Consider the following 13,114-nt stretch of genomic DNA (forward strand, 5'->3'; position numbering starts at 1 on the left):
GCACCAACACCTGTATAGAGTGTGGCAATGTGCATTGTTGCAAAACAACTCCGGTTTTGGTTTCTAAGAACCCCTGAAAATAAATTTGACAAAGAGACACGCCTACGAAGCTCAGTTCAAACTGAAAGCCACCGGTTATGCTTTTGGCATGCGTGCCCATCTCACAGCAGCGGTGAAAAACCAAGTCAAGCAAATGAACTCCGAGCTTGCCGTTATTCCCGGAGGCTTGACTAAAGAACTCCAACCGCTGGACATTGGCATCAACCGGGCGTTCAAAGTAAAGTTGCGAACAATGGATGATCGATGGCAAACACAACTTTACAAAGAGTGAGAGGCAGCGCTGGGCGAGTTACGCCACAATTCGCAACGAGAGGGAACGCAGCTTTTTGATGGATTACGGTACTTGCACAATTGTTCAATTCTTTCTACACACACACGCGCTGCCACCATGTTTCGCTCTGTTCTTTACTTTCAAATGTGGGAAAGCTTCACACGAGAGAAATGTTGACCTTGCTGTTGCTGCTCCTTCTTTCCGCTCGGCAATGCGTAGCAACTCACACTAGCATGTGATGCGTTCAATGACAACTGGGATGTGCAGTCCTCTACTTATGATACAGAGGATGAGGACTTTGATGGATTTCTGGGTGATGATTGATCGAAAAACGTGAGAACATTGTACGATGGCTAAATAAAATACATCCGAACTCAGTTCTGCTTTCGTTGCCTTTTTAAAAACGTGTTTTTAGCTTGTATCTGTACGTCTTGGCATGCTACCGTATGCTTCAAGCTAACGTGTTAGCGTGCGCGCATGCATGCCGTATGTTTAAGCTGGCGTATGTTTTACCACTGTAAAACTGCGCCCATTGGTACAGTGTGGTCTGTCTATGTGTAAAATACAGAAATGTCACCCATTAATGAGACTGCGCCCAACCGTACGGTGCGTCGAATAGTATGTGCTCGCGCTGTCTCAACTCCTTTGACCAATGGCTCTTTCAATTGCTTTTTTTCTACCAAAAACAAACCATAAACTGTCGCACTGCTTCCTCTTTGTTTCGTCTGGTATCAGGTTTAATCTTTAGGATGTTTTATGAAATTTCCTGTCTGATGTGCGAACATTCATAAATGAAATCCGTTCATGTCCACGAAGAGTTGATTTTGCCGTGAAGCTGCACACCGTGCATGCAAAACAGTGATCCCCAATGTATAATCGTAATCTGTTATTTTAATAAATATATTGCATCAACCACATAATTTTGAGAATGCAGTCATAAAGTTAAATGTACACTTATTTATTCCTTCACATGTAATTTATTGTGCTCTAACAGTGATACATCCATCCATTTTCTGAACTGCTCTTCTTCACTAGAATAGTTTTACCAAAATTAATTTTTTAAATTAAATTTTTATTTAATGTTATTTTATTTTATTATATTTTGTTTTCATTCTGAGCAACTTCATACCTGGTTTACCAGGGGAGGTCAAAAATACAGAAATTGCTCCTGAATCTGCCTTTCAACTTCTCAACGTACCCACTTCTCTAGAGCCCTGAACAGACTGTGACTGGGAGGTTGAGGAGTCTGATCCTCCTGTAGAACACACCCTCCAGTCCCCTTTCTGAAAAAAAGGAACCATCTCCCCACTCTGTCAATTCAGAGGCACTGCCCTGATGTCTGTGTGATATTGCAGAGCAGTGTCAACCAGTCCTGACCCACAACATTCAGAGCATTTAGGAACTTTAAGCATCCCACCACCCAGGGCCTTGCCACCAAGGAGCTTTTTAACCACCTCGGTGACCTCAACCCCAGAGGTAGGAAAGCCTGCCTCAGATATCCCAGACTCTCCTCATGGGAAGACATGTGGGTGGAATTGAGGAGGTCTTAGAAGTATTGTGCCGTGCGACACAACATTGACTCAAGACTTGCCGAGTTGAGATTAGCAGTGCCCCATTCCCACTATACACAGTGATGTCTGTGCACTACTACTTCCACCCGAGATGCTGAATGGGGCGCCAGAATTTCTTCTGGCTGTCTGGAAGTTAACTCCTCCCATGCCAGAGTTCTCATCTCGGTGACCGTCAAGGCTGTATTCCGATTGGCCAGCCAGAACTCATTCACTGCGTCTGGAGTCCCACAGGCCAAAAATGCCCGAAAGGACACATCTTCAGCTTTACAGCATCTTCTCACCACTCATGAACACCAACAGGTTTGTAGATTGTCACCACAACCAATTTTCGTCATCAGGCGCCGACAGGTATGGCAGCCTCGGTCACACGCTCCGTAGTATTATCCCTGTTTTTGTCATTTTCGTTTGTTTTTGGCGACCCTGAGCGGCTTACTTACACGAGGGAAAAGTTGCTGCGCATTGGGGAGTCTACGCTCGGTCTTTTTTCACCAGCACACGAAAATCCACAAGGTTTTTCGGAGCTAATCGCGAGCGGAGCGGCTGCGCCGTACGGAGCATGGAGACGCCGCCGGAGGAGGGGGAAGCGAGCCGGCGTGCTCGTCAAGCTCAGGCGGCGCGGATTTCGAACCCCGCTCCCATCGATCCATCTTGCTAATCTACGATCTCTGCCAAACAAGATGGATGAACTTCTTCTCCTCACAAAGACCAACAAAACATTTGCACGTTCTGCTGCGCTCTGCTTCACTGAAACCTGGCTCAGTGACCGCCATCCAGATCCCGCGCTACATCTACCCGGCTTCCGCCTTCTCCGAGCCGACCGCAACACGGAGCTATCGGGGAAATCGAAAGGTGGTGGGATTTGCTTCTATATCAACGAAGAATGGTGCACTGATGTCACGAAGCTCGACGCACACTGCAGCCCGGACCTGGAGTCGCTGTCTTTAAACTGCAAGCCATTCTACTCGCCACGTGAGTTCACCTCCTTTTTACTAGTCGGTGTTTACATTGCGCCACAAGCTAACGCTAACACGGCGATACAAACGCTAGCCGAACAAGTAAACAAACTCGAACTAAAATACCCAGAGTCACCCCTGATCATTTTGGGCGATTTTAATAGAGCACATCTTAACCGTGAACTTCCCAGATATAAGCAGCACATAGACTGTTTCACCAGAGAAGGCAACATTCTAGATCACTGCTATACAACAATCAAAAATGCATACCGATCGGTCGCCCGCCCAGCATTGGGTCTTTCTGACCACAATTTAATCCACTTAATACCTACATACAGACAGAAACTCAAATGTGTTAAACCGGTTGTTAAGACTGTGAAAAAATGGACAGATGAAGCAAGGCTAGCTCTACAAGAATGCTTAGACTGCACTGATTGGGGCGTCTTTGAAACTTCAACGGGCACACTGGATGAATACACAGACACTGTAACATCATACATCAGTTTCTGTGAGGACATGTGTGTACCAACGAAGTCGTTCTACTCCTTCAACAATAACAAGCCATGGTTTACTCCCAAACTCAGGCAACTCAGGAAAGAGAAAGAGGCCGCATTTAGAAGTGGAGATCGGGCACTGTACAAACATGCCCGAAACCAATTGACAAAGGAAATTAACATCGCAAAGAGAAGCTATGCAGAGAGGCTGAAAAACCAGTTCTCTGCTAACGACTCTGCATCTGTATGGAATGGCCTGAAAGCAATCACTAACTATAGAATGCCATCCCCCCAAACAGTGAACAATAAGGGTCTTGCTAATGAACTAAACATGTTTTTCTGCCGATTTGAAAAGGACACCCCCATTTCCCACACACACCCACCTCTACCAGAAACCACTCTACCTAGCCCCCCACCCTCCTTTTCTCCACTACAGATCCACGAACAGGACGTGAGACGGCTCTTCAAGCAGCAAAAGATCAAGAAAGCTCCGGGGCCCGACAAAGTGTCCCCCTCCTGCCTGAAAGTCTGCGCTGACCAGCTGGCTCCGGTCTTCACACAAATCTTCAACAGATCCCTGGAGCTGTGTGAGGTCCCATCCTGCTTCAAACAGTCTACCATCATCCCAGTTCCCAAGAAATCGGCAACATCGGAACTGAACGACTACAGGCCTGTCGCCCTGACGTCTGTGGTCATGAAGTCCTTTGAACGCCTTGTGCTGAATCACCTAAAGAACGTCACTGGACCCCAGCTGGACCCTCTCGAGTTTGCCTACCGGGCAAACAGGTCTGTGGAAGACGCAGTCAACATAGGTCTGCACTACATCCTCGAGCACCTCAACAGCACAGGGACCTACGCAAGGATTCTGTTTGTGGATTTCAGCTCTGCGTTCAACACCATCATCCCGGAACTCCTCACCCCCAAACTACTCCACCTCGGTGTGTCCCCTACGATCTGCCAGTGGATCCTCAGCTTCCTGACGGGACGGACACAACAGGTGAGACTCGGAGCAACAACATCATCAATACGCACTACCAGCACTGGTGCCCCACAGGGATGTGTCCTCTCGCCACTGCTCTTCTCTCTCTACACAAACGATTGCACCTCAACAGATCCAGCTGTCAAACTCATAAAGTTCGCAGACGACACCACGGTCATCGGTCTCATCAAAGACGGCGACGAGTCTGCGTACCGCCAACAAGTGGAGCAGCTGGAGCTTTGGTGCGGCCGACACAACCTCGGGCTGAACACGCTCAAAACTGTAGAGATGATCGTGGACTTCAGGAAACATTCTTCTCCTCAGTTGCCCCTCACACTATCCAACTGCCCTGTGTCAACCGTCGAGACCTTCAAGTTCCTGGGAATCACAGTCTCCCAGGACATGAAGTGGGAAGTCAACACCATCTCCATCCTGAAAAGGGCCCGGCAGCGGATGTACTTCCTGAGGCTGCTGAGGAAGCATGGCCTGCCACAGCAGGTGCTACGACAGTTCTACACTGCAGTCATCGAATCAATCCTGTGTTCTTCCATCACGGTTTGGTTTGGGGCCGCCACAAAAAAGGACAAAATCCGACTTCAACGGACAGTTAGGATGGCAGAAAAAATCGTTGGCACCGCCCTACCCACTCTTGAGGACTTGCACACTGCAAGAATCAAGACAAGGGCACGGAAAATCCTCCTGGATCCCCCGCACCCTGCCCACCACCTTTTTCAGCCACTCCCCTCAGGCAGACGCTACAGATCCATGCGCACCAAATCCAGTAGACACTTAAACAGCTTCTTCCCTCTAGCCATTAACTCCTTAAACAGTCACTGACAGTCACTCTTCTTGCACCACAAAATGGTACTTCAAAACTAGTGGTTACTCTAAAATGGTTCAATGATTTTGTTGTTTACGATGATACCAGTGCAGCGTGTTATACCGGAGACAAATTCCTTGTGTGTTCTACATACTTGGCCAATAAAGATGATTCTGATGATTCTGATTCTGATTCTGATTTAAGGCCACTGTGTGTCCATTTAACAATGGAGACACACTGGTACACTCTTACTCCATGTTTCTAGCCTCCCACGGGATGTGGGTGGAGTTCTGCCTCAAGTGGGAGCTGAAATTCTTTCCGGCAGGGCATTCTGTCATATGTTCCCAGAAGACCCTTAACAGGGATCCTCCCCCACCATTGGAGCCTACACAACAGCAGGTAGTGATCATTTGGACAGCTATGCCCCACTCTTAATCTCCATCCATCCATCCATCCATCCATCCATCCATCATCTACCGCTTATCCGGGGCCGGGTCGCGGGGGCAACAGCTTTAGCAGGGAAGCCCAGACTTCCCTCTCCCTAGCTACTTCTTCCAGCTCTCCCCGGGGGATCCCGAGGCGTTCCCAGGCCAGCTGGGTGACGTAGTCTCTCCAGCGTGTCCTGGGTCTTCCTCGGGGTCTCCTCCCGGTGGGACATGGCCGGAACACCTCACCAGGGAGGCTCTCAGCTCCTTCTTCACCACGACAGACCGATACAACGTCCGCATCACAGCAGACGCTGCACCGATCCGCCTGTCGACCTCTCGCTCCCTCCTGCCCTCACTCGTGAACAAGACCCCAAGGTACTTGAACTCCTCCACTTGGGGTAATATCTCCTCCCCGACCCGGAGGGGGCACTCCACCCTTTTCCGACTGAGGACCATGGTTTCAGATTTGGAGGTGCTGATCTTCATCCCAACCGCTTCATACTCGGCTGCGAAACGCTCCAGTGAGAGTTGTAGAGCCCCGTTTGAAGGAGCCAACAGCACCACATCATCTGCAAAAAGCAGGGATGTAATACTGAGGCCCCCAAAACGGACTCCCTCAACGCTTCGGCTGCGCCTAGAAATTCTGTCCATAAAGGTTATGAACAGAATCGGCGACAAAGGGCAGCCTTGGCGGAGTCCTACCCCCACTGGAAACGGTTCCGACTTACTGCCGGCAATGCGAACCAAACTCTGACATCGGTGGTATAGTGACCGAACAGCCCGTATCAGGGGGTTCGGTACCCCATACCCACGAAGCACCCCCCACAGAACACCCCGAGGGACACGGTCAAACGCCTTCTCCAAGTCCACAAAACACATGTAGACTGGTTGGGCGAATTCCCACATACCCTCAAGGACCCTGCTACGGGTGTAGAGCTGGTCCATTGTTCCATGGCCGGGACGAAAACCACACTGCTCCTCCTCAATCTGAGGCTCGACTTCCTGACGGACCATCCAGCACCCCTGAATAGACCTTACCAGGGAGGCTGAGGAGTGTAATCCCTCTGTAGTTGGAACACACCCTCCGGTCCCCCTTTTTAAAAAGAGGGACTACCACCCCACTCTTAATCTGAGTGTCCAAAACATGCGACTGCAAATCTGATGATAGGATCAAAAACCCCAACCTATGGTGTCCGAGTGCCAACTGCCCGTATGGACATTCTTATGTTTGAACAACAAGCGTTGGTCATGGACAATCTGTGACAAGCACAAAAATTCAAATACACAACACTAATTGTGTGATCTGATTGGTGGGAGGACGGGCGAGGGGGCGGGCTGGAACACAATCAAGACAGACATGACAGCGAGGATGACTAAACACTTTTGATGAGTGATTCAAATCGCTCATTTATCTTAGCAACTGGCTGCAATTACTCATTTCATGTCACGCTTCTTAATTTTTATGGTCAAAACTTTGAAAAACCTGCTTTTTTGTAAGATATTTAATTTATTGTCTGACGTCTCTGATACACATCGAATTATGTGGTGATTTTAATTGTGTGCTTGATACTCATTTGGATATATCAGCACAATCAAATCTGTCACCTACTTCCTCCTACATTAGTTTAAATCATTTGATGACCGCCACAAATTGGGTTGGAATTTTGAGAGTGCAAAACCTGACATACAGAGAATATACATTATTGTCTCAAATGCATAAATCTTATTCGAAAACAGACTACTTCCGACTTGATATGAATAGAATAAAAAAGTGATTTTTCTCAAAATAGAATTACCGTATTTTCTGCACTATAGGGCACACCAAAAAGTCTTCAATTTTCTTAAAAGCTCACCAAGCCCCTTAAAACCCGCTGTTTCTTTTTTATGGTAATTACGGTAATACATCGACTCCAAGATGGCTCCTTCATGGAGACATGCCTCCAATGTTATAGCTTGCTGTTGGATCAGTGAACTGTATCGCTACTTTATTAAATAAGTTTTTGTTGCAGCTCCGAAAAAAAGGAGGAGAGCTGTGGTGTTAATTTTTTAAAACAGTCTCAACAAATACAGGTACGTCTTTGTCTGTCTACCTGCCTTCTTCCGTTCGACTCGAGAGGCGTTCAAGACCGCCTCAGAAAAACGTAAATGAATGATTACTTCAATGAAACTACGAAAATTGAAAATAATACATCAAAACTGAAAAGCAAGCAAGGATATCACTAAATAAATTCTATAGACACCCCGACAGAATTTATATTGTGATTTCATCATTTGTGAATACACAACAAAGGAATAAATAACTACTACTGACATATGATCGTAGTCGTCGTGGCGCTATGATCTAGGAAATGCAAATGCGTTTTTCAGAGGCGGTCATGAACGCCTCTCGAGTTGAACAGAATAAGACAAGGCACAGAGACGGACAAAGACTCACCTGTAAACAGCTCACCTTGAAAAAAGGAGAGCTGTGGTTTTATTTTTTAAACGCAGACTTTACCCCTACCCCAGCCATCTTCGGGCAGTAGGCGGGGGACACTCTGAATCAGTTTGCCAGCCAATCGCAGGGCGCACAGAGACGAACAACCATCCACGCCCACACTCACACCTAGGGACAATTTAGAGCGTCCAATCAGCCTGCCATGCATGTTTTTGGAATGTGGGAGAAAACCGGAGAAAACCCGCGCAGGCCCGGGGAGAACATGCAAACTCCACACAGGGAGGCCGTAGCTGGAATCGAACCGCCCTAAAAGATAATCATTCTCTTTTAAGGTCTCCAAATACCCACCATGTTATTTGAACCAAATATTTCACGGTTATTAAAGGAGGGCATGGACTTCAGACGTGAAGATTTTGTCAAACAGGCTAACCACATCTACATTTAATCAATTATCCATGCATGTCAGGCTTTCTTTGTTGCTGATATTTTGATCATTGAACATCATGTATCATAAACATGAGAAGAGCTCTGAGATGGCCGCCATTTGCTTTGACGAAGAACAGACATTTGATCAAGATGATTGCACATACGGTGAACATTATTTATTTTGTGATTTAGGACACTGTATGCTTGCCCATCCTCCTCAAACCTTACAAACCGATTGAGATCAACATATTTTTTATTGCACCATGGAACTCACCACGGCTGTCCCCTGAGTCTATTGCTTTTTGCACTTGTTACTCAACCGCTCGCTGTCAGCATTAGAAATCACCCATTGACTGACCCCATCTGATTAGGGAATGTAGATCATCCCATTTCACTGTATGCGTAATAAGTTATTTTTCTGTCTCAAACTGACCAATCTGTTCCTGTTTTACTTAAATGTTTAATATAAATTTTCAGGATATACAATTAACTAGCAGAAGAGTGAATTTGTGTCATTGGGTGCTGATCTTGATACGGAATGTATTGAATCTCTCCCACTTAAATTAAAATATCGGGTTAGCTTTGCTAAATGACGCCAGGCTAATTTTTAATTTGAATCTCTCCCCGATAGTGGGAAAGCTGAAAAAAGACATTGAATAAAGGAGGGTCCCAAGAGTCTTGGTACGATACCGGCCTGCCAGCAGTCCGAGACCTGTGTCCCATTGAAAATATGTGGTTCATTATGAAGTGACAAATACGACCGTGGAGAGCCCAGGCTGTTGAACAACTGAAGTTTTACAAAAAGGAAGAATGGGAAAGAATTCTAACCCCAATGCTTTAACACTGAATGTTTTTGTTCCCAAACGCTTGAGTTTTATTAAAAGAAGGAGACGTAACATACTCCTTGGAGGGTTCCCCTCTTTAAAAAAAAAGTATTTTATAGATATACAGTATATGTATACATAGTAGAGCTGTCAGTTTTTATCGGCATTAATTTAAATGAATTTTATCGGGATTAATTTTTTTTCTTGCGAGATTAACGCAGCACACGTCACGGCGGATGTTACGTTGCTCTATGAATACACCACAAACAAAACATCAAGCGCGCTGCACAGGTCCACGCACATGTTTGTTTTGCCAGCCACGGCAGTGCCAGACACCGAAAACAGATACTTAAAGAGTTTATGAATGGAAAGTTTACTTTTAAAAAGTTGCTAGATTCTTCCACTGACAAGACCAAAGTTACCTGTATGTTTTGCAGTCGTAAACTGAGCTATCATCGCAGCACGTTGAGTTTGAAATACCACTTAATGGCCAAGCATATAGCTGATGTGAGTACTCCGCCCTCTCGTCTAAGACAGACAGCGATGGATCATTTCAAAGCGAAGAAAATGGATGACATGACGAAGAACAAATTGGCTGAAGCCATAGCTAAATTTATGGCTACTGCATTCAAGCCTGTCAACGCTGTCCACAGCTCGACTCAAGCTGAAATCATTCGCATTGCATCTAATGACAAAGCACGGCTCACAAGCCCCTTCTGATAAATAATATCAATGGCACTCAGTTTCCCTTGCCCGTACGCGGGTCACCCCTCTGGAGGCAGGCCTGGAGGTGGGGCTCGTTGGCGAGCGCCTGGTGGCCGGGCCTACAACCCATTGAGCCCGGCCGGGCTCAGCCCGAAGAGGCAACGTGGGTCCCCTTCTTATGGTCTCACCACCCGTGAGAGGGGTCAAAGGGGTCGGGTGCAATGCGAGCTGGGCGGCAGCCAAAGGCGGGGACCCTGGCGGTCCGATCCTCGACTGCAGAAGCTAGCTCTTGGGACATGGAATGTCACCTCTCTGGCAGGGAAGGAGCCCGAGCTGGTGTGTGAGGCAGAGAAGTTCCGACTGGATATAGTCGGGCTTGCCCCCACACACAGCATGGGTTCTGGTACCCGTTCTCTCGAGAGGTGTTGGACTCTCTTCCACTCTGGCGTAGAGCAGGTGTGGGCATACTCATTGCCCCCCGGCTCAGTGCCTGTATTGGGGTTCACACCGGTAGATGAGAGGGTTGCCTCCCTCCGCCTTCGGGTGGGGGCCGGGTCCTGACTGTTGTTTGTGCATATGCACCAAACAGCAGCTCAGCGTACCCACCCTTTTTGGAGTCCTTGGAGGGTGTGCTGGAGAGTACTCCTGCTGGGGACTACCTTAATAATAATAATACATTTTATTTAGAAGCGCCTTTCACGACACCCAAGGACAATTTACAATAACACAAAACAATACGGGTTTAGCAGCGGCAGCCAAAACACACCAGCGTTCACTCAACCCGAAAGCCAGAAAGAAACCATCCTTATAAACAGTAGAACGTGTAAAACAACTTATTTAAGCCCTTTCACAATTGGGGTTTGTGCAAATAAAATGTAAACAATTTGGCACCTGAGACTCACAGCTGTTGCTGTGGTGTAAACACAAACAGACTACCGTATTTTCACGACTATTCGACGCATCGTACTAATGGCCGCAGTCTCATTAATGCGTGACATTTCTGTATTTTACACATACACAGGACGCATCGTACGAATAGCCGCAGTTTTACAGTGGTAAAACATACGCCAGCTTAAACATACGGCATGCATGCGCGCACTCTAACACGTTAGCTTGAAGCATACGGTAGCATGCCAAGACATACAAATAAGATAAAAACACGTTTTTAAAAAGGCAACGAAAGCAGAACTGAGTTCGGGTGTATTTTATTTAGCCATCGTACAATGTTCTCACGTTTTTTGATCAATCATCACCCAGAAATCCATCAAAGTTCTCATCCTCTGTATCAGAAGCAGAGGACTGCACATCTCAGTTGTCATTGAATGCATCACATGCTAGTGTGAGTTGCTACGCATTGCCGAGCGGAAAGAAGGAGTAGCAACAGCAAAGTCAACATTTCTCTCGTGTGAAGCTTTCCCACATTTGAAAGTAAAGAACAGAGCGAAACATGGTGGCAGCGCGTGTGTGTGTGTAGAAAGAATCGAACAATTGTGCAAGTATCGTAATCCATCAAAAACGCCGCGTTCCCTCTCGTTGTTGCGTATTGTGGCGTAACTCGCCAAGCGCTGCCTCTCACTCTTTGTAAAGTTGTGTTTGCCACCGATCATCCATTGTTCCCATGCCGTTTGCAACTTTACTTTGAACACCCGGTTGATGCCAATGTCCAGCGGTTGGAGTTCTTTAGTCAAGCCTCCGGGAATAACGGCAAGCTCAGAGTTTATTTGCTTGACTTTTTTTTTTCACCGCTGCTGTGAGATGGGCACGCATGCCAAAAGCATAACAGGTGGCTTTAAGTTTGAACTGAGCTTCGTAGGCGTGCGTGTCTTTGTCGAATTTATTTTCAGGGGTTCTTAGAAACCAAAACCGGAGTTGTTTTGCAACAAAGCACATTGCCACACTCTATACAAGTGTTGGTACTGGCTTGAGGCGTCCACTTACACGCCCACCCTTCACCATTGGCGGACTAGCTTGTCTGTCCTCTCTCTCCCTCTCTCTCCCTCTCCATATATGTATGTATACACGCCCACCCTTCCCTGATTGGCCGACTTCTTTCACAGTCACTTCCGCCTTTTCTCTATATAAACAGCGTGTCGGCAGTCAGTCAGATTTTGGAACTCAGCGCATATAAAGGACGCTCCGCACCATAAGGCGTACTGTCCATTTTGGAGAAAATTTAAGACTTTTAATGACGCCTTATAGTCGTGAAAATACGGTACTCACTGAGTGTATTATATGAAATAGCCATCCCCATTGGACAGACAAAACCCACAATTGAAACAATGTGGCAGTCACAGCCTCAAAGCTGCTGTGTGTATTGTAGCGTACACAGACCGCTCTCACTGAGTGTCAAAATGAAATGTCCAAAAGAGTCACCCATATATAGTTTTCCCTTGCGCGGTCACAGTGAGCTGCAAGGGGACCCCCAAAATAAGAGGCGATTTTTTTTTTCTGATCCTGACCTGATTTGCCGAGAGTTTCTCCGGTGTCCAACGAGGAACTGGACGGGGAGGCAGGGAGGGGGCGGGAAACTTGTCGGTGATGTGGTGCCATCGTTTTAAGTGGTCTGCATATTTGTGGTGCTGCCATTGTATGGCTTCGTAGTGCGACATTCTTTGCAAATTACGGAGGTTTTATCAAGCTTTCCGTCTTTCTTTTCGAAGCCGTAGTATTTCCAAACATAAGATCTGAATGTTACGGGAGCATTAAATACAGTAGTTTCCTCGCTGCTGCTTGCGCGAACTCCATAGTGTTTCACTAGTTGTGTACTGCACAACTAGTGCACTGTATGCGACTCACGGCTTCCGTCCGTATTCAACACAAAATAATGATGGTGCATTCATTGCGCCTAGGAAAGGGCAGATAGGTTATGTTTAACATGAATAAAACGGCGCTTGAATCAGATTTTACAGATACCCACCAATGCATCATGATGATTCTAGATTTCACCCGTCAATCGCGTCATACCCAGTGAATGAGCCGATGCACTCTCATCACGCACGTGCGCATCGATTAATATCGATTCTTTTCCACACCCTGAGTGTCCATATGTGCACTTGGCACCAGGACAGCCTAGGCCGCAGTTCGATGATTGACTTTGTCAAGTCAACAGTATTTATAGAGCACTTTCAAACAGCCATCACTGCATA

At 46.8% G+C, this 13,114-nt stretch overlaps 1 protein-coding gene and 1 long non-coding RNA gene across 2 annotated transcripts in view; one reads left to right on the top strand and one right to left on the bottom strand.

Annotated features, from left to right (window-relative positions):
- Positions 1–4,101, top strand: part of LOC127608648 (uncharacterized) — a 78,955-nt gene extending 74,854 nt beyond the window's left edge. Inside the window, exons 2-3 of the long non-coding RNA XR_007964297.1 lie at positions 2,752–2,871; positions 3,786–4,101. This is a non-coding gene — a long non-coding RNA (uncharacterized LOC127608648). The remainder of the gene's footprint in view (positions 1–2,751; positions 2,872–3,785) is intronic.
- The window catches only part of LOC127608471 (UV-stimulated scaffold protein A-like), a 96,843-nt gene that overhangs the window by 68,010 nt on the left and 15,719 nt on the right, over positions 1–13,114 (bottom strand). The window lies entirely within an intron of this gene.

The sequence above is a fragment of the Hippocampus zosterae genome, chromosome 1 (genome assembly GCF_025434085.1).
Source record: "Hippocampus zosterae strain Florida chromosome 1, ASM2543408v3, whole genome shotgun sequence".
NCBI classification, from domain to species: Eukaryota; Metazoa; Chordata; class Actinopteri; order Syngnathiformes; family Syngnathidae; genus Hippocampus; species Hippocampus zosterae.